Source organism: Lycium barbarum, chromosome 8 (assembly GCF_019175385.1).
Source record: "Lycium barbarum isolate Lr01 chromosome 8, ASM1917538v2, whole genome shotgun sequence".
In the NCBI taxonomy this organism is placed as follows: Eukaryota; Viridiplantae; Streptophyta; class Magnoliopsida; order Solanales; family Solanaceae; genus Lycium; species Lycium barbarum.
Window position 1 is genome coordinate 9,766,008 of NC_083344.1, and position 26,854 is coordinate 9,792,861.

The window sequence follows — 26,854 nt, forward strand, 5'->3', positions numbered from 1 at the left end:
GAATTTCAACAAACTATTTTTTTTTTTGTTCTTCAAGCTTTTTTCAAGGTTCAACAATGGTGGATTCGAAATTCTTTCTTCATTTTCGAATCTCATCAACAACTATGGATCTAGAATGAGTTTAACACTTGAATCAACTTTAAAACTTGAACAGCCTTTGAATCTGCTCAACACCTCTTATTCTTTTTCAAGTTCATACAAAAACAATAACAATTGTCCTTTTCATTTTTCTAAACATAAAATAATATTTCCATTACATTTCAGAATTAAAAAGAAAAAAATGAAGAAAATGAAGTAGATTTTAAAAAAAATCCAAATTACACGTGGCAGCGCGTGTATTTCATTGTCTGTCAAATGTTTGGTTCTCTATGTCACGTCAGCACTTAAGGTGGCATTTATTACTGTAAAGGTACTAGTGCCTTATCCCTATAGTTTAACTTGAAGCTTTACTTGCAAACCATTCTTATTAAAGAAAATATATTTGACGAATTTATACCACGAGACAGAGTATCGACAACTTTTTTTATTAATAAAATCAAACTTGTCCCTCATATTACTTCATGTAAAGATTATTCGTCCATCTCAATTTATTCGACACTTTCAATTTTAGTCAGTCCCAAAAATAATGACACAATTTTATATTTAGCATGAATTTAACACTAAAATTTTCATTTTGTCCTTAATGAAATGTTTCTAGCCACAAAAATTTCTTTGGCTTATTAGATCATAAGATTCAAAAAAATTTCCCTTCTTTCTTAAATTTCGTGCGCAGCCAAACACCCCGTATGAATTGGGACGGAGGGAGTAAACATTGTCAAAAATTCTAGCATCAATGTCGAGCTTATAGAATGATGCTATAGCCTATCAATGAATGTTATAATATTAAACTCTTGCATATTTAAAGAAAAAAAAATGGACGTGACCCACTTGCTCCTTTCTTTCCTTTGCTCGCAGTTAGGATCTGGTAATAGCTGGACCTTGAGACTTGTCTAAATTGAGAATAGCTCTGCCTCTGGATGTGAGCTCATTGAGGCAATGAAAAAGTAAAGAGCCCTCCACCTCATAAGCTGTATTTGCCTATGAACACCATATCTTGGATTTAGACATATAACAGTTCAAATTTGGCTGCAATAGCAGCTTAAGGTCTTGCTCTAAAGATTATAATGACCTATATACGCATAATCAATTCGTTTTTTTTTTTTTTTTCTATAACTGTGGTGTCCATACTAACCTGCGCATACCTCAATTAAATCCACGAGGTACCTGCAACCTCCCAACAACACAAGTATTGGGTAACTCTGTCCACCAAGGCTTGGCCAGATGAGAAGAAATCACCTAGTGTTTTTGCCTCAACCCACTTCATAAGAAATTGACAGTCTTAAGACTTACTCCATTCAGAGGGTTTAACCCTTTTTAAACAACAGCTATCAATAAACATAAAGCACTTTTGTGTCAAGTAAACAACAAAAGAACCACCAAATTTCAAACCTCAGTGGATTAAGACAACATCTGGGAAAATATTCAACAAAAACACATCTGATGACATATGGAGTTACTCATATGCAATCTTGAAAGAGAAGTCCAGCTCATATAGTTGCTCATAGTCATTAGGCATTAGACCAGACTCAATTAGATATAGAAGCAGCTCGTCACTTTGGCCCACGTATAATTGCTCCTGAGGAAGAACTTGGGCTACAACTTCTGACTACCCGCTTCAAACTTAGGACTGTCTTCTGCCAACGGAACACATAATTCTCTGCAGTGCACAAAATTTCTAGATCCACAAACGAGGGATAAAATTAACATTACAGGGCACTAAGACTCTACAGGGGATTGGCGAAAACAAGATGGTTGCGTTGACCTCCTATTTGATGGCCTTATGAATTCAGTTATTGACCATCCAAACTTGCACTTTTTCTGAAGAGGACCATAGAGAAGATAGCAATCTCAGGATGTTGATGTTACCAAGACTTTAGAAATTATCAAAACGGACTCTGTAATGAACCCAATGCACATGGGAAGCACGTGGCAATTCCCTTTTATATATACACTAGAATTGGCTAAAAGGGTTAGGCCTGAAATTGCTATTGCTAATTCTCTCTCTTCGTATCTCTGTTCTCTCTTTCTCTTTTCTCTTTTCTCTTCTTCTTATTCCCTACTCAATTCCTCCATTGTTACATAATCCTCCACTGTCATTGCAAGGGTTTATCACAGCTCAGAAACATTTATAGTTAGATTAGATTCATTCAATTGTAACCCTAGTTGTAACAGATTTGATTTTCTAATAAAATTCCCCAATTTCTTGGTTCGATCTTCTCTTTTACTTCAAGTACATTACAGATGGTATTAGAGCAATATCTTGGCACCTTAGGTAGTTCTACAACCACGGTAGAAGAAACTCCATATGAGGAGTATACAAAGCAATTGGAGAATCAACTTCAGTCTCTTACGGCACAGAGCAAGTCATATTTTGACAGATTGAGTGGAGGATTAGATGGACTCAATCATAAAATGGACAAAATCTTGGAGATGCTTGGAATTACTTTTGAAGATAATGAAAGCGGGTATCATCTTCTTAAAGAAGATCAAGAAAGTAAAAGAAAAGAAATCACAGGTGCGACGGGAGATTTGACTTATCAAGAGGTTCTGTCAAGTGAAGTCGTATTGAGTCCAAGAGATGTTGTGCAACAGAAATTACCAAGGGGTGACATGTCTGACGAACCTATTGTAAAATCCTTGAAGCTTGAAGATGCCTCTTTAAAAAGTCTTTAAGCCTCAAGAACATTGAGGTAGGCAATGAGTTTCTCATACCTCCGCTTGAAATAGTTGGGAAGTTCAATGAGTCAAATGAATATGTGGAAATTAAGGTAAGCCAGCAAGTTCCTCTTACTTTTGATTGGAAATCTCAATTGTGTGAGCTTCATAGGGTGGAATTGGGTGTTAAGGACTTTAACTGCATAATCTCTCATGTTTTCTATGGGATAAGTCATGAGTTAGATGACCCACATGAGTTGTTTGATGAAATGCTCGAACTAGATGTTTCGCCTATTTCATATTTGTTTGCTGACTCCTCTTACGTATCTGAAGGTTAGAATGATGAAATTATTATAGTGTTTGATCCTGGAGAACTGATATGTTCTGTATTAGCTCCATGCAGTTTATTACGTTAAATTTTCCTTCGCTACTAACAGCTAGCTCTCAATCATGGTTACTAAGTGGGGATACAAGCATAGTGTTTGACTGGCTAAATCAATTGAAGGAGTTATTCGTTGGAGCCAAAATTGTAGTTAGTGCCTCGCTTCTTTTGTTTGTGTATTCTTTGGATTATTCTAAAATACAGCTCGCTAATATTGCTAAGGCTGCGAACCACTGGAATGTGAGACGGTTTAATGGATTGCTTGATGTCTACTGGAAGGACACAAAAATTGTTGTTGGTGAATTGCAGGATAGTTTCTTAGCAATTTTTTTTGTTCGGAGGGGGATTCATTAATGGTGTAGTGACTTCCTTTTTACTGTTGATTACACCCTTAAGAACCTGGGCAATGCAAAATAGGCTAATGTTCTATAAGCAAGGAGATCGTGGTGGAAGGGTGTTTGATCTAGCTGCAATTGTAATAAAGGATTTTATTCACAAGTATGCTTGGGCATTCTGGGCAGTCAGCTTCTCAGATTATCGACTGAGAACTGAACCTGAGTTCTTTATTGAGTGGATGACCTTATTGAGTTACCAAAGTATAGTTCGTGAGATGATTAAACCTTTGACTCATATTTCCTTAGTCGTGTTCTGTATAGATAAATTCGTGCTCTGTATAGATAAATCCTCCCAGCTAAGTGTTTTAACACTAACATCTAAAGGTCATGGTATCTTTGCAACCTTGTGAAAAATACCTTGATTCTGTGGTTAGTAACTCCTAATATGCTCTTTTTGTTGAAGTTCTACTATCCCTCACTATCATTTTGGTCTTGTCTACACCAAAAATGGGTTGTAGCTGATAGCATACGGTTCTTTCATGTCTCTTATGTTGAGGTTCTTGAAGTAGAATCCATACTTGATGGTCTAATTAACCTCATGGTGATGTGCTTCAATGAGTCTTATGTTGACATTAATAAGATAATAAGTTCTCCCGAAGGTGTTGCTGCTGCTCTGAACATTCATATAATATTTGTTCAAGTTTAAATTTCAAGAATCTATGTAATTGCTACTGGAAGGGAGTTGCTAACAACCTGGCTTATGGTGAAGCAATTGATGATTCGTTAGTGCTCCCTGTTTACTTCATTGACTATACTTGTACATGTTTAGTGATTGGTGACAAGATTGCAAAAAAGGATGTAAGAGGCAGTTAAGGGGTTTAATTGATGCCTATAGATTGACTCTTCATGCAGGATGCACTGTGGATTCAAAACTTCATGAATGGGTATCATGGTTACTGATAGTTTTGATGCATCCTGCTATGGCATTTGTCCTGAAATATGAGGATAAAATTGATAATGATTTAATGGAGAAGAGTATAGTTTCTTGGTGTGTATTAACCAGTTGCTATTATCAAGAGAGTGACCTTACAACTGAGCTTTTGAGATGATTGTGTTTGGCACCTATGCAAGGATTGAAAAATCTCTTGCTACAATTCCAATGATACAACAGACCGATGCGAGAGTTGATAGGCAGCCTGAGACGACTTCAGTGGACAAGCTCACACATTTGCGTTGTAGTCGTTGGCATTGGCACTTTTGTGGGTGTTCAGGGTTACCTGCCATTTAGAAGTGAACAACCGCTAGCAACTAGCCATTGTCTCCTTCAACAACCTTGAGGACAAGGTTGATTTCAAGCGGGATGGATTGTAATGAACCCAATGCACATGGGAAGCACGTGGCAATTCCCTTTTATATATACACTAGAATTGGCTAAAAAAGGGTCAGGCCTGAAATTGCTAGTGCTAATTCTCTCTCTTCGTATCTCTGTTCTCTCTTTCTCTTTTCTCTTTTCTCTTCTTCTTATTCCCTACTTAATTCCTCCATTGTTACATAATCCTCTACTGCCATTGCAGGGGTTTATCACAGCTCAGAAACATTTATAGTTAGATTAGATTCATTCAATTGTAACCCTAGTTGTAACAGATTTGATTGTCTAATAAAATTCCCCAATTTCTTGGTTCGATCTTATCTTTTACTTCAAGTACATTACAGACTCTTGCCATAGTAATTTATAAATTGCAGGCAGTTGTTATTGATTCTCACATAGATAGAAAAGTGATAGTACATGAAGATAACTAAATAGCACTGAAAATGATATCCCTAGACTTAAAAATTTTACCCATAAGGGAACTCACATAATTTCCAAGATAAAGAAGATTTTGGAAAAACTCAAACATATTAAAATTTATGTACTTCCTCAATAGACCTACCTAGAAAGCTCAAGCAATGTTCTAATTGTCGTCAGCTTCTGCAATTGCACTGTATGTCATTTCTTTTGCAGAGACAAAAAAGGAAAATCTATCACAGGGATAATGTAGCCGAATAAACCAGGCGAGAGAAATAATCACTTCTTATTTTCCGAGTGAAGCTCTAGTATCATGTCAAGGACGGAAGGATTCTCCTTTATAACGTTTACCAATAACTCAGTTGTAGTTGCATAAAATGAAAAGCCCCTTCCAGCCATTTCTTTCATGAAAGTTGTCATTTCACTGGTAGTGCACCAGAGCTGAGAACCATTGCCTTTTTTTTTTTATTAGGTAAAATTTTATTAGAAAAAACACAGTATCAAGCTGATACTGTGAAAGTACAAAGATAATGCTGGATAAAACATGCCCAACATGTTTTATATATTCAACAAAACATTTCCATCTCCCCGATAGTATAAATAATGTAAACAACTATATTTCACGAATCGAATTTGCTATGCAAATAAAAAATAACTCTCCAGATCTTCTTTTGGTACGCTTCTCGACATGCATTTTCCGAACATTCAAACATATTCTTGAAACTTATAGGAGTTGTTCAGAAATGCCAAAGTTACCTCAAAACATGGACCACACCAGCCAAGTAAACTCACAGTGAACAAAAATATGATCCACAATTCACAGGATTTCTCACATAAATAGCATCTGCACCTTTACCCTCGTCTCTCAAAATGATAGATATTGTAGTGCTTTCAAAACCATGTTCTTCCATACGAGCAGCTGAGGTCGATTCATGACTTGCAAACCTAAGTGGCCACATTACTAGATTCACTAAGCAAACATGTTGTCAAACAGCCTAAGGTCTAGACTCTAAAGACAAACTAAATATATCACAGAAATTGACAGCCCTCAACAACATAAAAAACCTTTATTTTAAGTATCCCACAAAAGATCCACCAACCTCAAAGCTAAGTAGTGAATTAAGACAACAACATCTAGGAAATTATTCAAGACAAAGATACAAGATTTTAGATATTGCCTTTCAATCCAGAAATGATTAAAAAAAACTATTATCTTATAGAGAAATCTTTTTTGTAGAGATGTTCTCCTTCTGAATGCCGTGATTAACCCAATAAGGTCCCACCGTTAGCCATATGATTTTGAACTTTACTGCGACATCCAATAGAAACACTAAAAATATTATTGTTTCATCAATTTACTAAAAACCCTAATCTCTAATACTAACAGATTTTGACGTAATAAGAAAGATTACATCAATACTACCAATAACTGATCAATGAATTGATTGACCACAGGTGGTCTTGGAGCTGCAATTGTTCTCCACACTCAGTCCGTTAGAATGCCTCCCAAGTAAACTTACCGTTTTTCTGGAACTTTCACCACAGTAAGTCAGCAACCTGATCATTGCGAGAGAGGCTCCAATTTCAGCAGTAATTAAATTTACATCTTCATATTCTCAATCAAATATCGCAGGAACAATGAACTTTACTCTGAAAATATTACTATTCTATGAAAATGTCAATTCCCAATAAGCATTCAGTACTCTTCAATCATATATAAACTTCAAAAAATATATTCGTAAATAATTTAAAATATCCTATCAGAAATTGTTCAAGTAGCAATTTCTGAGTTAAAGGCAGTTGTTATTGATTCTTGAAAAAAAAATGGTAACACCTGAAGATAACAGTTAAAAAAAATACCTGAAGACAACTAAATAGCACTGAAGATGATATTACTAGTCCATTCATGACGGTTGCATACATGACTTCAAGTCTAGTTAATAAAGGTAACATAGCCCAACCCATTTGAACTTCGAAGGTTGCACTTCCAAATTGAGTTGATTTCGTTACTTCTACATGAGACCAATAGTAAATATCGTTTACCCATCACAGTTTTAAAGTGTCCATATTCTCCATTTTCATGTTACACATTAGAAGCGAGTTTCTCATTTTAGATATTCATCGAAAATATTTATCTCCATTATTTAAGACCAAAATTTACACACAAACCATTCTTATTAAAATCCATTTTCATTGATTTTGTTTTCTTATTTGCTCGGTGTAAAAGTACTCAATTGTCTAAGAGTAAAAATTTATGCCATATATTTTTTAACGGAAAGACAAATTCACTTCCTATTAAAGAAAGAAAATACATTATCCACCTATGCATTTGAATACTCCAAAAATATGGATAATATGGATAAATAAGTCAATCATCTCATAAAAGGAGAATTTCCAATGGTTCTTCTGAGAAAATTCACTAACCTTTAGATAGAAGCACAAACATCTAAAATGGATACCATCCCTAGCGCGATTATCTGACAAGTGACTTCTTGTGTCAGAAAAATAAAGACAGAGTCGAAAGAAAGCTTTGAAGCGTGAGAAGTCGTTGTCTATAAAAATACATTTCATGTGTACTGTTGAGGAGAAAACAAACAAGTTTTTTAGAAATATGATAAAGCCAAAGTGCATCGATAAGCCACTTTCAAAGAAGGCAAATTTATAGAGGTTCTAGATAGCTATTTAGAAAAGGTACCACATATTTTAGTTTGAATTGAAAACATAAACATAGATTAAGTATTAAGTAAGACTAAAACCTATACAAAACAGCAATAACAACATACCCAGTTAAATCCCACAATGTAAGTAGGGTAAAGTATATGCAGACCTTACCCCTACCTTGGAAGGCAGGGAGACTATTTCCGAAAGATCCTCGACTCAAGAGAAAGCATGACAAACAAGGTCAGATGAGGACAAGCATATCAAAGCGATATGAAAATGGAAAATAACCAAAGCGAGAAAATCATGATAAAACAATCTGGAAAGAAAGGAGAAGTAGCTAAATAAGATAATCGAAGTACAAGAACCAACAGATAGTAGCAGAAATCAAAGGACAATAAATAAATAAATTAACACACACACACACAAAAAAAAAAAAACTTTTATCCGAGGGTCCAGTGCCGACCAGTGTCCAAGCTGCAAGTACAAGTCATTTATACAAAAAGAATTCCATTTGAACACTTCAACTTATCCAGGAATTTCACTTCGACACTCAAATTAAAGCAGGTTTAATTTACTCGAACACAAGCCAAACTGTGTCATTTGAGCACAAATTTGACAATTCCTGATCAGGTTTAGTGCGTGAACTTCACTTGCTGTGACATGAAAAAAAAAAGACCAATAGAAATAAGCCATGTCAAAAAAGATAAAAAATCAGAAATGTAAAAATAAATTAAAAAACAAACCACCATGGTGGCCAAGCGATGTAAACCAGCCTTCCATGGCTTCTTCCATCACCACGGCTCCTGACAGGCAGTCACTAAGGACAAATCTGCTCCACCACGGCTACTGTGACCCGATATTCTCCGGTTCACCAAGAAATTTTTCAGAAATTAAACCCCCCTCAAGTTAACGACCAACTTGTAACTAATAATTACATTTACTTTATTATACTCAATATAAAACAATGGACAAAATATAAATTCAACATATAGCTCAAGTTTTAAAAAGTATCAAATTTGAATTTTTCAAAAGGTTTTTGGTGATCTCCATTGTTTCGGGTGATGATAGCGACATTAGGCCATTGTGGAGAGTAGAAGAAAAACAAAGGAAAAAATATTTTTAAAAAATGAAAAAATTAGCATCTCACGCCTTTTGGAGCTGTGTAATACACGCATTGTGCCACCTTATTAAATTGTCTCCAAATGGCACAACAAAAATCTTCTTGGGCGTTCAGGTAGTACGGGGCTCAGTTGGAGTGTCCACGTGGAATTTCCGGACAAATTCAGGGACCTATCTATGTATTACTGTAGAGGAATATAGTAGAAGAAAAGTAAATCGGAGAAACCTTCTGCTAGTCCAAGATCGTTAACTAAGATCGGAAGATTCAACTAAAGAAGAGGAAACTTAGAAAGGCAAAGAAAGATTTGAGGTAGAATTTTATTATGGAAGAAGACTCCTTGAATTGGCTTGTATTGGGTTTTTATGGGTTGATTATAAACGCCTAATGTCACCCCTATTTATACTTGTGTAGGGATGCTTCTAGATATTATTCTAGATACATCCATAAGAAAAATCGAGTTATCTTTATCTTCTAGTATTACTCTAGAATACCTAGATTTTTCTTCAAGATAATTATCTAAGATAGTACACTAAGTTATTCTAGAACCTTTAATAAATATCTAGTATTTTTGTAGCTCCAAAAAATCAATTTTATTTCTTCACACTTCCCCTTAAAGTGATTTTTTGGAAACTACCCCGAGCTTGTTGCGGAAGAACTCAACCGAATCTTTTGGGTGTGCCTTGGTGAAGATCTTAGCAATATTTTCCCGACACTTCTTCCTTCTTCAAATGATGATGGTTTTCCGCTAATAATTGAGCCTCCAAAGAAACGTGAATATGTCTTGATAAAATCTTCATCTCAGTAGCGGGCGGACTTGCCACTGTTTCTTTTTGGCCTTTGCGAACCACGTGACTCATCTTCATGCTGAACTTCACATTCTTGAGTTTCTAGACTCCCTTTTACTCATAGCTCTTTAATAATTATGTTATCTGGAGAAGCACCTGAGTCGATGACAATCTGACCATGAATTTGCTTCGAAGCCTCAATACCAGCATAGGATCCACCACTAGATTTCCTTTCCGACTCCTCGATAAACTGTTTGGCAGCTTCAGAGCTTTCAAAAATCATACTGCTTGTATCTCCATATGAAATTAAGCCTTCAAGGTCAACGTTTTCATTTATTTGATACTTTGCTTCTCCATTTGCTTCTAGTATTTCCTCTGAGCCAGTAATTGACCTTGATATGTCAGATGATTGACCAGAGACTTCAACTTTCACTATATCTCCCTCAATGCTTTGTCTGAAATTGTCACCATTGACATGTATAGTTTCAGACACTGCCTGCTCAGGTTCTACTTCAACATCCCTCACGTCCAGACTTTTATTACCAATTTCAGGATCTGCTTCATTGATTTCCTCGATAGCAGCTACCACGTCACCAATATGAACATCTTTAGAATCTTCTTTCATTTTGTTAATAACACTAATGCGCTCTTTCTCCAAATGATGGACTGCATTATCTCCTGAATCCATGATCCTGTCTCTTTCAAAATTGAAGGAAGCCAGGGTATCTACTACTCAAGCCTTAGCTACGAAGCACCTTCCCCAGTCCTCTCCTTCTTCAGCAGATTTATCAACTTGAGCCATGTTGCTCTCTTTTGTTCGGCAATATCTTTATATGTGTCCTATTTTACCACCATGTAACACTTCAGAGTCTTCTTATAGTTATTAGTAGACTCTCCCTCCTTTTCTGGCTAGAAACACTTTGAAATCGGGAGTGTGGCGTATCTGTGAATGTTTTTCCTTTGAAGTTCCTCTTGTCGGCTACAAGAGCATTTCCTTCCCCTTCTTTAAAACATACACTAGCCATCAGTTTGGCTAGTAGCTCTTGTAATGACAACAAATTCTCAAACTCGTTCAAGGATGGTTGTTGAGTTCATCCTTGAATTGATGTAACAAAATGAATATATTCTTTCTTCAAACCACGAATGATCATTCTTCTCATTCGTGTTTCAGAGATAGCCTCATCTGGATTTAATAATGAGATCTCTGAACATAAGCTCTTAATCTTAAAAAAATATTCGGCAATAGAAAGATTACCTTGAATGGTGTTAGCCAATTCATTCTCCAAGATCTGTAGCCGCGCTTCATCCTTCTTATTGAACAAACGATCAGGGGTCCTCCAAATTTCAAGAGCTGATTTGCACCTTATAATATGATCAAACAAGTTGTGAGAGATGGACCTCTTCAGGATGAACTCCGCCTTTGCATTAATCTACTTCCACTTCTTGTATGCGCTGCTATTTTCCGGTCCGTCAGTAGGAGGACTTGTGTAACTACCATTAACAACATTCCACAAATCCTCTCCCACAAGGTGTGACTCCATACATCTCTTCCATACCTTGTAATTGGACTGATTCAACAACTTCATCCCCAGTCCAATAACACGGCCGCTTAAATCCATTTAGAGAAACCAGTTGAATTTACTACTGGCCCGATCTTGAAATAAAATCCAGAAGCCAACTACGGCTATGGCTCTGATACCATGTAGAGAAATATAGCAGAAGAAAAGTAAATCGGAGAAACTTTCTGCTAGCCCAAGATCGTTAACTAAGATCGGAAGATTCAACTAAAGAAGAGGAAGCTTAGAAAGGCAAAGAAAGATTTGAGGTAGAACTTTGTTACGGAAGAAGACTCTTTGAATTGGCTTGTATTGGGTTTTTATGGGTTGATTACAAATGCCTAATGTCACCCCTATTTATACTTGTCGAGGGATGCTTCTAGATATTATTCTAGATACACCATAAGAAAAATTGAGTTATCTTTATCTTCTAGTATTACTCTAGAATATCTTGATTTTTCTTCAAAATAATTATCTAAAATAGTACATTAAGTTATTCTAGAACCTTTAATAAATATCTAGTATTTTTATAGCTCCAAAAAATCAACTTTATTTCTTCACAATTACGTCCACATTATATATATATATATGTATGTGTATGTGTGTGTGTGTGTGAGAGAGAGAGAGAGAGAGAGATTAATGTTACATAATTCTTTTTATTTAACCGTGTTTTAGCCTCCACGGGCATAAAATTTCTCAAACGTAGAAACTTCCAAATTATCACCTTTAATGTAAATTGGAAAAACAAAAAAGATTAAAAGTTTGTGAAAAGTTTTGTGCATACAATCTAAGATAGTGTGTGATTTCAACATATCAGCATATACCAAAACGTTATAAACTTACAATATTTGAACTTTAATTTTGCTCTTAAATGCTTAAATTGATTTTTTTATTTAGAGGGAACACTTTTTATTTTTAGATTTTGCTTCTAAAAGAAAAACTGAGGAACTTTCTTTTTTTCCTTTTTGAACCAAAATATTTATATGATAAGCAAACTAATAGTAGGTTCAGTATAGTGCTTTTCTCCTTGAAAAGGTAACTAATGATACGACTTTGAAGCGCAAGAAAGAAATATATTAGTTACGACTTTGAAGCGCAAGAAAGAAATAGCTAGTCAACTCCCAATTTTTTGCCGAGGTGCAAATGAACCCCCTCAACACCCAACATTTACATAGGTCCGCCTCTAATATAAGATCTTATATAAGCAATATTACATTGAATTTTTACAATAGATTGTCTTGGCAACTTGAATTCACCACCTAGTCAAATTGAGGCAATTTTTACCATTGCGCTAAAGCTTCCCTTCACGATGCATATATATATATATATATTACAGAAAAAGAGTATTGTACAAAAGAGGGTTTGCGGGGTGGGGTTCACAATTTCGGAAGGTTGTTCGAACATGTTTGCAAAGAACAAGTATGATCTAGGAACCTCAACTAGAACATTCTCACTATGTTGGAACAGAATTAAAACTTTCAGAATGCTCTTAAGAAATGGAATACAACAACAACAACAAAAAGAAGCCCAGTGTAATCCCACCATGTGGGGTCTGGGGAGGGCAGAGTGTACGCAGACCTAACCCCCACCTTGAAAGGTAGGGCGGCTGTTTCCGAAAGATCCTCGGCTCAAGAGAGGAGAACAAGAGAGGAAAAACAAGACAAAAGGTTAGATAGGGCCAAGCATATCAAAAACAATATGAAAGCAAGGAATAACAAAAACGAGAAAGTCATGGTAGAATAGTCCAGAAAGAAATGAGCATTAGCTACTATAGATAACTAAGATAACCAAAGTACAACAGCCCAACAAATAGAAGCAGCAATCAAATGCAGGAATCAAATGGCAATAAACAAATGAGCAAAACTACAACTACTATGGTGAAAGGATTAGCCATCTAGCTTTCTATCCTAATCTGAGTCCTCCACAACCTCCTATCTAAGGTCATGTCCTCGGTGAGATGAAACTGTGCCATATCATGTCTAATCACCTCTCCCCAATACTTCTTCGGCCTCCCTTTGCCTCTCCTGAAACCGCCCATAGCCAACCTCTCACACCTCCGCACTGCGACATATGTGTCTCTCCTCTTTACATGCCCAAACCATCTCAATCTCGCTTCCCGCATCTTGTCTTCCACCGATGACACTCCCACGTTATCTCGGATATCTTCATTCCTAATTCTATCCCTCCTAGTGTGCCCACACATCTACCATAGCATTCGCATTTCCGCGACTTTCATCTTCTGAACGTGAAATTTCTTGACTGGCCAACACTCCGCCCTGTACAGTAAGGTCGGTCTAACCACCACTTTGTAGAACTTGCCTTTAAGTTTTGGTGGCACTTTCTTATCACACAGCACTCCTGAGGCGAGCCTCCATTTCATACACCCTGCACCAATACGATGTGAAACATCGTCGTCGATATCCCCATCTCCCTGTATAATAGACCCAAGATACTTGAAACTTCCTTTCTTTTGAATGGCCTGGGTACCAAGCCTCACTTCCTCGTCAGCCTCACGCGGTAGGCCACTGAACTTGCACTCCAAGTAGGGGTGTACAAAGTAAACCGGCAAACCGCACCAAACCGATAAACCATGAAAAAAACCCGACTAGTGGTTTGGTTTGACTTGGTTTAGTGTTGGAAAAAAAAAACCCGGCCATAGTTGGTTTGGTTTGGTTTTAACTAAAAAAAGTCAAACCGAACCAAACCAACCCGACATTACATGTATTCAATTTTTAAAATATTTTATACATAAAAATATTTATTTGTAAAGTAATTTATAAATATTTCTTAAATTTTTTCGTAATTTTTTATCTATTATCATATTATTCAAGCTTGAACTTAGAATTTTGAATGTCAATAAGTTTTATATCCTATGGATGTTAGTAACTCAAATAAAGTCCAAACCAAAACCAACTCAACACTAATACTAACAAAAGAAATTCAATTTACCACTAGAAATGACAATAATGTTGGATATCTATTCTTTAGTTTTGCATAATTGATTTAGAGAGTAAAAATACATAACTTAAGTTTTTTTTCTTTGTCATATAATTAATACTTATTTTAGCATGACTTAATATTTTTAGATTATGGTCATTTTCTTTTATGGCTTGTTAATTAGCAATATTTATTTTAACCGATTATATTAGCTTTTGTTAAATATTTTAATACAATGTCATCACTCTTCTCACATTTTGTGTTATTTTCTTAAGAAACACCTTAATTATATAATTGTATCTTACTAGGACTAAAGAAATATTTAAAGTAAAAGTTATATGTTTTGTATCAAGACTATTCCGAAAAAAACCCGAAAAATTCGAGAAAACCGAACAACCCGAGAAAACCCGAGGTTGAAAAACCCGAATTTTATTGGTTTGGTTTGGTGTATAAATTTTAAAACCCGACGCAATTGGTTTGATTTGGTGTTTAAAAAATCCGAACCAACCCGGTCCATGTACACCCCTAACTCCAAGTATTCTGTCTTGGTCCTACTCAATTTAAATCCTTTAGACTCCAACGTCTGTCTCCAGCCCTCCAGCTTATCGCTAACTCCGTTGCGAGTCTCGTTAATCAGGACTATGTCATCCGCGAACAACATACACCAAGGCACTTCACCTTATATTTGTCGCGTCAATTCATCCATCACCAGTGTTTTAAAAGGCGGGGGCGTAAGGCGGGGCGTTTTACATACTCCTCGACGAGGCGTAAGCCCCATGGGTATTTAATTTTTAGTATTTCTTAAAATAATATAATTACAATAAATATTTTTAAATAGGTAAAATTACATAAAAAAATAAAAGAAAACTGTAAATAAATGAAATATATATATGTATGTGTGTGTGTGTGTGTGTGTGTGTGTGTGCTTGATCCTCACAAAAAAAATGATCAAAGCCCATTATACCTTATAATTATATATAACATAATTTTACAAGTATAAACAATACAATGAAATAAAAGCTATTATGAAATACAAAACAATTCTAACATTTTAACTTTCAAACACGGAAAAAAACACAGTTTCTTAAAACACTATTACTATCATACTATTCATTTTATCTCCCTATAAGCAAATAATCAATAAAATTTATCAATATTACAATTAAAACATAACTTCTTCATGAACAAAAAATAAAATTATATGATAATTCTGATACATAGGACTTATGACCAATGACAAGTGAAAATGTACAATTCCGCTATGTGTTTTTTTTTTTAAAAAAATAAGTGATATTCACCCTCATGACGTTCTCAAATAGTAAATATCCAATACTACGACTTGTTATATGAGTTACACCCAATCTTCTATTTCTATAGATGAAAAACTATTAAGTATCATTATTTTGTTAAACAATTATGAGGGTGAATGATTTTAATTAAGGAATTTAAAATATAATTTGTGTAAGAACTGTTAGGCGAGCCCTGGGCGTTAGGCGTGTTTAAGGCGTACGGTTGGGCGCTTAAGGCGTAAGCCTCATAGGAACTAAGCCCCGCACGTTAGCCCCAGGGCGTTTTTCCACTGCCCTGCCCCGGGGCGAGCCCCGGGGCGAGTCCTGACACTGCCTTTTAAAACAATGTCCATCACCAGGGCGAATAGAAACGGGCTAAGAGTTGATCCCTGATGCAACCCCATCATAACAGGGAAGTGCTCCGAGTCTCCTCCTACCGTCCTTACCCTGGTCTTAGCTCTATCATACATGTCCTTTATCGCTCTAATGTACATCACAGGTACACCTTTAGCCTCCAAGCATCTCCATAGGACCACTCTTGGCACTTTGTCGTAGGCTTTTTCTAGGTCAATGAATATCATGCGCAAGTCCCTCTTCCACTCCCTATACTGCTCCACCAATCTCCTTACAATATGAATGGCTTCTGTAGTTGAGCGCCCCGGCATGAATCCAAACTGGTTCTCTAAAATAGACACACCTCTCCTCACCCTTATTTCCACCACCCTTTCCCACACTTTCATAGTGTGACTTAGCAGCTTGATACCTCTATAGTTGTTGCAGCTTTGAATGTCTCCCTTGTTCTTGTACACGGGAATCATTGTACTCCACCTCCATTCTTCCGGCATCTTCGTTGTCTTGAAAATGACATTAAACAACCCAGTCAGCCACTCCAAGCCTACCCTGCCTGCATTCTTCCAAAATTCCCCAGGAATCTCGTCAGGTTCGGTCGCTCTTCCCCTGCGCATCCTACGAACAGCACCCTTAACCTCTTCAACGTTTATACTCCTACAATATCCAAAGTTGCGACGCCTATCCGAGTGCTCCAAGAAATGGAATATTGGTTCCATAAAACAAGATGAACACCTTTCTTCTATTTAAAGAAAGAAACTACCATATTAAACAACTACCAGTTATAAGAACACTAAAAACTGGAAAAGTAATGTTGTACAGCCACATCCAGAGGCACATCACTAGAAAACCCAAGCACGCCAATATTTACAAGAAAATGGTCAATTTATTTACATCGTTATCATCTCTTAACGACCTTGTATATATTTAGGCATTTAAACGGTTCAGCTCATCCCTATGCTCACTCAAAACAACACGGAAAACGTCTCTGATGGACACCATACTTATAATACGATCTGATGGAATGTACCTGATGAGGTTATCTGGCAAGTGACATTGTGTCAGAATATAGAAAGAAAGCTTTGAAGCATGAAAAATTATGGTTCTTTTAAGAAATATTTCTAGTATATTTTTTTTTTGATGAAATATTTCTAGTATACTATTTAGGATCGAACACGTTTTTTCAGGACACAACAAAACACATACTACGGAAGCATGAATCGATAAGCCACTTTTATTAACATACGCAAATTGACATTTTGTAATAAATTATCTTGCAGTCTGACTACAGATCTAGCTACTAGATTAGCTTTTGAAAGGAAGCACATTACGATGCGTCATATTTCTTTTTATCACAAGAAGAGGCTTTTGAGTTTAGTACAAATGCCAGTCTTATAAAGAGACAATAATGAGACTTGAGGAATCATGAAAGCCACTGAATACCAGTAATCTTCCAGTTTCAAATTTATGTCTAGCCTCCAAAACCTTATTCATAATGCTTCCATTCACATGGCCAAGTCGAGGCAAGAGAACGCCAACAAGAAAATATCAGCTTGAAATTCAAAAATAGGAGATCACAGCTGAACTCAAATAACTCTAGAGACCAGGTTAATTTTATGAGGAAAAAAGATCACATTGAAAAACTAAACATAGAAGAAATTAGATATATGTTACTTTTATTTTATAATGTCCACAAGATTCAAAATTTACAGAGACAAAAAAATATCTTAAACAACAATTATGACAAAGCTACACATGGAGACACGATCAAAGAACAATTTCAAAATTCAAAACTAGTACAGTAACGCAAAGAGGAAGCATCACCGACTCCAAAACCAGTCAATAAGAAGATGATATCTTATAGAAGTGGTTGATACCTCTTTTTCTATAATTCCAGCAAGTGATTTATTCTCCCTGGTTTCCGAAATCACAGGGGTCCCAACATTATGGTGTGTCATCTGCATCGAAGAACTCAATCAGTTATCTCAAATTCTCGCTACAGAAGCAACATTACATTAGTGTGCATATAAATACATAAGTGTAAATTTACTCTGTGTGAAGTCAATGGTGAGATGCAAAGTCATTTTAGAACAGCATTCTTGAGTACTTCTCCATGAAATATGATTGCTTGAGTTTAGACAGATAACAGTTCAAATTTGGCTACAACAGAAGCCTACATCTTGCTCTTAAGACTATAACTACAATTTTCCGAAGATAGGGAGGTTGTTTCCAAAAAGCCCTCGGGTCAAGAGAAAACATGACGAGAAAAGGTCAGATAAGGACAAGTTGTTCAAAGCAATACGAAAATGAAACTAACGAAAGCAAAAAAGCCATGATAAAACAGTCTGAACAAAGAAGAAGCAGTAGCTACAACAGATAAATAAGATAATCGAAGTACAAGAAACAACATATAGTAGCAAGAATCAAATGATAATAAACTATATATCAAAACTGCGACTACTAGTGCGAAGGGATACGCGAGATTATCTACTAGCCTTTTTACCCTAATATGAGTCCTCCATAACCTCCTATCTAAGGTCACGTCTTCTGTAAGCTAGAACTGCTCAAGAACGGAGATTGCATGCGCTTTGAAAAAGCTTTCATTGTGAATTAAGATTAGGAAGGTTATGCAATAGGGATTTCACGAAAGAGTATACATCCCACAGTGAGCTCTATGTTTGAGAAGAATAACAGTGGTCAGTGTTTTTGAAAACTTAGTTTAGTGTAGTTTATGATTTTAACTCTAGATCTAAATTAACTGGGGGATTCTAGGATTCAGTGAATTTAAATTGTTTTTGAATTCCTGTCACCAATGAATGAAGGGAAGAGGACAAACTGGGTTTTTCCTTCCTCTTTTTCTGGAGTGTCTTCGGTTGAAACATGAGAAATATCCAAATTGCCCTTTGAGCAATTAACAACACGGTTGTTTTGTCAAGTCCTGTTATAGAATAGACCAAAATCGCTCTTCCTATTTAATTCAAGGTTATATATACTAAGTGCACTAACACAGGGACCTTAATTTAAGTTGCTACCATGTATTACCAACACAAAACAATAATAACTACACCTCAGTCCCAAACAAACCATTCATCTTTTGAACAATATTATAAAATCTCAAATCCAGATAAAACATGATTAGATGACAAATTGTTCTAACATCTAGTAATAGGTAGAATACTAGTTTATCTATGTTGTAGCGAGCAGCATAACGAATGTCAGATTTCCAATGCTGACCAGCCCAGAACACTTCCCCACCTAGAGATAAATGTGGACTGACACTCTGTTACACCATGTAAAGGAAAAAAAACTCAAAATATTTTATCTAACTCCTCAATAGGCCTGCCCAGTAAGCTCAAAAACGTTCTAATTGCCATTAGCTTCTGTAATTGCATTGGATACCATTTCTTTTGATGGATAAAAAGGAAATTGTATCATAGTGATAGCATAGCCGAATAAACAAAGCGAAAAAAATATTCACTTCTTATTTTTCAAGTGAAGCTTTGGTATCAAGTCACATTTATCAAAAACCCAGCTGTAGTTGCATCAAACGAGAATCCCCTTCCGGTCATTTCCTTCATAAAAGTTGCCATTTCACTAATTTTGTTACTCCTGACAAATCCTTGCACAAAAACATTGTAAGTGACATTGTCCGGCAAACGTTGTCCTCCATTTTTCTTAGCATACCTTTAGCTTCATCTAACAAACCTTCTAGACAAAATTCATTTATCATTGTATTGTATGTTATCACATTTGGAAGCAATCCAATTGAAGAAAGCTTCTAAAAAATTGGACGAGCTTTGTTGACTTTACCATTTTTGCACAATCTATTAATGACAACATTGTAAAATACAATACCAGTAGCCTCTCTCTTTCTTTCTAACTTATTAAAGAGCGACATAGCTTCTTCAACAAGTCCATACTTAAAATAACCATTGAGCAACGTGACATGAGTGTATAGATCAGGAATGGGCCCCACAGACAATATCTCATTATAGATTTTTCTAGCAAATCCAATTCTTCCAACTTCAAACAGAACATGCAAGAAATATCCATCCATTATCGCATTGTAGGTGATTATATCAGGCTCTAAACTTTTTCCGACCATGTGCTTCATCACGGCATCTTCAACTTTCCCTTCTTAGCATAGTCCATCTATCACTATGTTGAAGGTGCGCACATTTGGATAAATAGTAAGATTCACCATCTCAGAGAACAAAATCTTAACCTTTTCCCACTAACCAAGCTTACACAAACCAACAATTAATGAATTACATATGACTATGTTTGGAGGAATATCTTTCAGCTTCATCTTGTTCAGAAGGTTGATAGCAGCATCTGAGTTTCCATCTTTGCAGAGAGCATCTATAACAAAGTTGTAGTTAAATATGTTGGGCTTAGTGTTTCCTTGTTCCATAAACCGGAGCAAACTTAGAGTTTTTTTAGTATGTCCATTTTTGCTGAGCGCATTCATGATGTCCATATTTGTTGAGCGCATTCATGACGGTTGCATACATGACTTCATTGGGCTCACATTTATTCTCTCTCACTAACTTTTTGAACAATTCGAATGCATCTTTGACCTTATTTTCAGCAAAGATTCCCCTTATCAAGGTAGTAAAACTGACAACATTAAATGGAATGCCATTCTTCAAGTAAATGGGTAACACCGAAAATGCACAATCAACACGATGCATCAGGCAGTAGAAGTTAATCATATTATTCAAGAGGACTCCATTAATTGGGATATCCAATTTCAGCGTTTCTCGAAAAAGAGAAACAACAGCAGAGTAATGCTTCATATTAAGCGTAGTCTTAAATAATTTAGGGAAGTCGACAAAAGAAGGAAAAGGTTGCATCCTAACCATTTTATGGAAGAGAGCAACATCATCCAAACATTTGACGTTCTCAAAATTGCTATTTACCCCAAATTTACTCTTTACTGAAATGGACGTATTAATATATAACGACTCGTTTTGTCGTTACCGTGATTCTTCTGTTTTTCCCTCGTTGACCCGTTCCTTAGTCTCGTTAGACTATTTTCACCTGAGAAGATAGTTGGCATGACTTCCTAGGCATCGTTTTGGGCCTTAGAATGTTTTCTAGAAAAATTTGGCTTTAAGCGAAAACCATTTGACCGGGAGTTGACTTTTGAGAAAACGGAATTTTTTCGAAAATCTGTAGATTCCGAGAGGTCCGGAAGACCATTTGTGATTGATTGGTGGGTTTCGTAATGCACTCGGTCGTGTTTTGAGACTTGGGTTAGAAATTTGATATTTAGGCCATCGGGGGTTGACTTGGTCAACGAAGCCTCCATTGGAAATTTCAAGACCATGAGTGTGTTCGTAGAGCGTTTTTAAGTATATCTGCATATTTGGTTTGTGTTCGGGATGTCCAGGGATTGTTCCAGGTGTCGTTTTCAAGTTTGGAAGACACCAGATTTTTTGGGTGTCTAGTGTGATCGCCGCAGATCACCGTAGCAGTATTGCTGCAGTGATAAAGGTGACTGCTGGATCGGTAACTACTGGAGCCGTAAGGGTGACCGCCGTAGCTATCGACGAGCAGTCTTTATGTTTTAAAGCCTCCAAAAATCCTTATTTTCTTCCATAACTTCTATTATATTTTCTTACCACCTTGGAGGCGACTTGAGGGGTTAATGGTCAAATTTCTCTTGGAAGTAAGTTCCGTAATCCTAATCTCTTCCATTTCCCTTCCTAATTAAGAATCCATGCTAGAAATTCCTAGAAGCTTAAGATTAAAATAGGGTTTATGAACTAAAGCTAGATATGACATTATCTTCTATTCTAGAGTTTCTTTTTATGAACTAAAGCTAGGGTTCTTAGACCCAAATTTGGAGGTTTTCATATTAATGATGATTTTGAGAATCAATTGAGCATTCTTATGATTAAAGTAATGGGTTTTGGTCTTTTGATATTGAATTTGGTATTTTGATCATAAAATTTTCATTTTGCCCTTGAGACTCGTTTTTCCTAAATTAAGGGTTGGAATTTGACCCGAATAGAAAGTAGCCAATATGGTTATCATTATTCATAGTTTCTTACATAGAATTCATATGTGATAGAGTTTGATTATTTGGAGACTCTTCGAAAGACAAGGCAACGTGTGAGTTCGTGGCACCTGTTCGGCTGCCAGGTAGGTTATGATTTTCCCTTCGGGACTCCGGTTAGTTTCCCATATTTTGTATTAGACGGAACGAAGAATGCATGTGTAGGAAATCGAAGATCTGGGATGGAATCCTAGGATGGTATTGTTGCGTGACTTGTTTGTTCGGCTTGTGGCCTGTAGATTCCCTAGGTTGTTTGATGTGTTTTTTCTTAAATATTGGTGGATTTATGTGACTTGGGAGTAGCGTACGAAGCTTAATTTTGTGCCTAATGATGAAAATATCCCGTAATATGTGATTATTTGTGTTATGCTATTAATAGTGAATCTAGTGGATAAATGGGAGGATAAAATATACCAACGATTATGATTGAGTTCTAAATGAGTTGTGACAAAAGATTTTGAGTGTAAGGTGAGATTCATGTTCTAAGCCAATAGGCTGATTTAAGGAAGTGGTAAAATGTATATCGATTGATTGACCTGTTGTGTCGAGTTTGACAGTTCTATTGTACTGGCTTAATGCCATGAGTTGTTGATAGTGATTAGACTCTGGTATTCATCTTGATTTGAAATATATTATTTGCATACCCCCTATTTTCATGGTGATATAGATACATTGTTGGTATACCCACTGTTGGTATTGTGATATTGATACATTGTTGGCATACCCACTGTTGGTATTGTGATATTGATACATTATTTGCATACCCGCTGTTGGTATTGTGATATTGATACATTATTGGCACACCCACTGTTGGTATTGTGATATTGATACATTACACTGTTGGTATTGTGATATTGATACATTGTTGGCATATCCCATTGTTGGTACTTGTGATATTGAGTTTGATTGTTGATGTTGATACACACATTGCACACATCCTCATCTATTCATGATGCATGGACGATACCCGGTGATGATTATGTATCGTTGATTGAGTGAAACTGATATTTTGATAAAACTCTTTACTTGAGTGATTATGAGGTGGCTGATGTCCGATGATCAATTCCAAAATCGTTGATTGTGTGAAACTGATTGATACTTGATTGTTGATGTTGATACATGCATTGCACGCATTCTCATCCATTCATGATGCATGGCTGATACCCGGTAATGATCCGATATCGTTGATTGAGTGAAACTGATATTTTGATAAAACTCTTTTAATGGAGTGATTGTGAGATGGCCGATGTCCGATGATCAATTCTGGATGCATGGAAGATTCGATGTTATTCGGGAATCGTTATTAGTGCATGGACTCCGCGGGTCCCCCAGAGTGGTGCCGGTGAGACTCTCCCTGTGAGCAAGTAACCAGGGTCCTGTCTGTCTGTTGGGCAAAGATCCGAGACGGGTGACACTTAGACTTCGCGAGTCATACTGGGTTGTGCTACCGAGACATCGTATTCATACATCTTGCATTGCATTATGGCTTGTTTGAGATGATTTGGTGTTTACTTGTGATGATTGGATTCAGATCGATTTATTCAGACTTGGCACATTTGAGATTAGATGCTTTACTTAGGCAATGATGTGTACTTGGATATGAATTTATTGATTGAACTTGTTGAGGTATCCCATAGACCATCTGTAAGATTAGTTATATGTTTGGTCTCTATATGATGTAGGATAACGTGTGTCTTAATGATGAGTTGACTACCAGACTGAAACGATCGATTTAATGATATGTGAGTTTCGAGATTGTCGTGAGCTTGACTGGTGAATTATTAGAGTGAAATTAATGCTTAGGGGTATTGATATACAGTGTGTGGTAGATAGACGTATGACTTGATTGGGTTGTTATCATGTTTATCTGTGAATTCTTTTACAAATATGTGTTACTAACCATTGTCGGCCTATGATACTTACTCAGTAAGCATGGTTTGTAATGATATTGCACTTGCTACACCTTGTTTTTGGGTGTAGATTGTTTCAGGTGATTGATCAAAGCATATGTGAAAATACGCAGTGCCTATCTGGATGACCTCCTTCCATTTCATTCTGAGATGGAGGTTGAGTGTTAGAATGTAGTGATAATTTGAAGTCATTAGTCGCTCTTGTACTAGTCTAGACCAGGTCGTGGGAGCTTAAAGAGAGTCCTTATCTATTTAACGGCTATAAATATTTTCCATAGTGGAGTTTATTACGCAATTGATTTCCGCTGTTAATTATCTTTACTTGATTACTGTATATTGATTGAGGGTTCGCCTACCGAGGAGGGAAAGGTAAGTACATGCATGATCCTAATTTGGGCCGTGACATAATATGGCACGAAGAATAAGGTCTGATTGTAAATGCAGAACGAAAATGGAATGTAGAGAAAAAGGGAATAATACCAATATTGCCAAAATGACGTAGAGAAATTTTCTTGTGGTGACAAAAAAGTCTTCAATGAAAGGTTAACGATATCTCTATGCCCTAATTTTGCGGAAAACTTGTTTTGATGACTGATGACAGCTTTTGTTTGTTACATTACTCCTAAGTCCCTATTTGAAGGGCAATTATAACAAAGTAAATTAAAATGGAAAAGGAAAAAAAATAGAAATTTTATAAAATAGTATATTTTCTTAAATACTCTCTCCACCCCAATTTAAGTGTCTTATTTTTTTTTCGTCTGTTCCAAAAAGAGTGTCTCTTTCTGTATTTAGTAAGTTGATAATTTACACATCTTACATGATAAGTTTATAACTACAAGATTAAAAAATTATTCTAATACATTATATGCATGTTTAATTTAGGACAACAAGATTCAAAGTATCTTTTTATTTCTTAAACTTTGTGTCAAGCCAAACTAAACATTTAAATTAGGACGGAGTGAGTAGCTTTCATGCTGAAAATGAGAAAAGTTCTTATTAAATTAATTGTTGTCATTCTCTGTATGAGAGTTCTGAAAGATATATGTTTAATATGGTATTTATTCTCTTTTTTAATTTAAAAATAGGGAAAAGGTATAAGTACCCTGAAATATACCCCAAATTTTGGGGACATACTTTACTTTATAAGGGGGATGGGGGAAGGTGTCATATTACCCCCTAATGTGCTCAAGTGGATCAAGATGTTGTGTGTGGGTGGGGGGGGGGGGGTGGAGTCCTGTTATCCCTTGAAAATTTTCTTCTCTATTTTCTTTGAACCTTATGTGCTCACATGGACCAAGACATGAGAACACCTCCTTCAAGTGTCCAGGAATTTAAAAAAAAAACAAAAACATTATAACCTATATAAAATGGTCACGTGTTAGTTTCAAAGCTGATTTTCAAGAGCCCTTCGTCTAAAAACACACTTGACTTCATGAACATTTTATCACCCATTTTCAAAAGCTTCAAATCTGATTTTGGGTCTCAAAATTCAAGAAAAACTTAGCCAAATCCGCACCAATCAAGCTCAAATTTCAACTAAAACTTCATCATTAAACACAATAAATTGGCCAACAACCAAGAATTTCGATAAAAACCCAACTTTTTGTTTTTTAAGCTTTAAAAGGTTCAACAATGGTGGATTCAAAAAAAAAAAAAATCTCCATTTTCATATCTCATCAGTAACTAAGGATCTAAAATGAGTTTAGCCCTTGAATCTCAACTTCAAAACTTAAACAACCTTTTAATCTGCTCAGCACCTCCAATTTTTGTTTTTTCAAGTTCACGCAAGAACAATAATAATAACAATCGTCCTTTTCATTTTTCTAAATATAAAGTGATATTTTCATTATATTTTAGGATTAAAAAGAAAACTAAAAGGAAGAAATGAAATCGATTTTTTTTTCTTTTCAAATTGTGAAATTACACGTGGCAACGGGCATATTTCACTACCCACCAAGAGTTTGGTTCTTTATACCATGTCAGCACTTAGGGTGACATTTATTACACTTTAAAATAGTTCAGGAGGATAATAGAACACCCAATAAAGGAAAGGCATGTCCCTAAAACTTTGGGTATAGTTCAGAGGGGAACTTATGCATTTTCCCTTGAAAATATGGTAAAACTTCTAATAAAAATATTCTCCTTCTTAAATTTCATCAAATAGTTAATTTACGCGATATTTTAATTTTTAATTTAACTTTTTTCTGGTCGCTCTATTTTAATATATTTAATAACAGATATTCTTCATGTTTTATAATGCTAGACTGGACACTTAATGCCGTTGTAAAATAGAAATATTATTGTAAGTAATACTTATGTAGGATTTCATTGCGTAAGGCAAATTAAGCATATGTTTCTAAGATAAGGAATATATCTGCAACTGAATTATATTCTCTCCATCTCAAATATCTGTTTACTAAAAATAGTTGTCTCAAATTAGTTGTCGCTTAGAAGTTCAAGACACAATTAATAATTTTTTTCCATTTTATCCTTGGTAGAATTTTGTCATTAATAGAGATGACACATAAAATAGAGAAAACATTTAATGGAGAGTGATTTAACTTAGACATAAATAAGGGTAAAGTTAGTCAAATGCCTCTCCTAATTAATATTATTTCATAAGGGGTATACGTGTAAAATAAAAAAGCGACAGATAATTTGAGATGGAGAGAGTATTGTAGAAGGTTAGTATAATTATCATGTTTTCATACATCAAAATTATAAGATGTTAAAATTTTCTGGTGATCAGCTCCTTCAATGTAAATTTTGTACTAGAATCTGAAAGTAATGGATTAGCTACTTTGGGTAATCAAAGTGTCTTAGCAGACAGAGACTTATGATGTACTGTTTTAGAACCACCTTAGGTTGTTTATGTTTAATATATATAAACTATCGTTAATGTTTGAAAAAATGTTAAATTTTCTTTC

The 26,854-nt window shown here is 35.7% G+C and overlaps 1 long non-coding RNA gene and 1 pseudogene across 1 annotated transcript; both read right to left on the reverse strand.

The window, feature by feature from the left end:
- Positions 1 to 5,229: 5,229 nt before the first annotated feature.
- The window catches only part of LOC132607668 (pentatricopeptide repeat-containing protein At5g16640, mitochondrial-like), a 32,914-nt pseudogene continuing 11,289 nt past the window's right edge, over positions 5,230 to 26,854 (reverse strand).
- LOC132605903 (uncharacterized) lies at positions 16,677 to 18,777 on the reverse strand. Its single transcript, XR_009569495.1, has 3 exons — positions 18,457 to 18,777; positions 17,831 to 17,911; positions 16,677 to 16,996 (listed from the first exon to the last, which is right to left on the reverse strand). It is a non-coding gene; the product is annotated as an uncharacterized LOC132605903 (long non-coding RNA).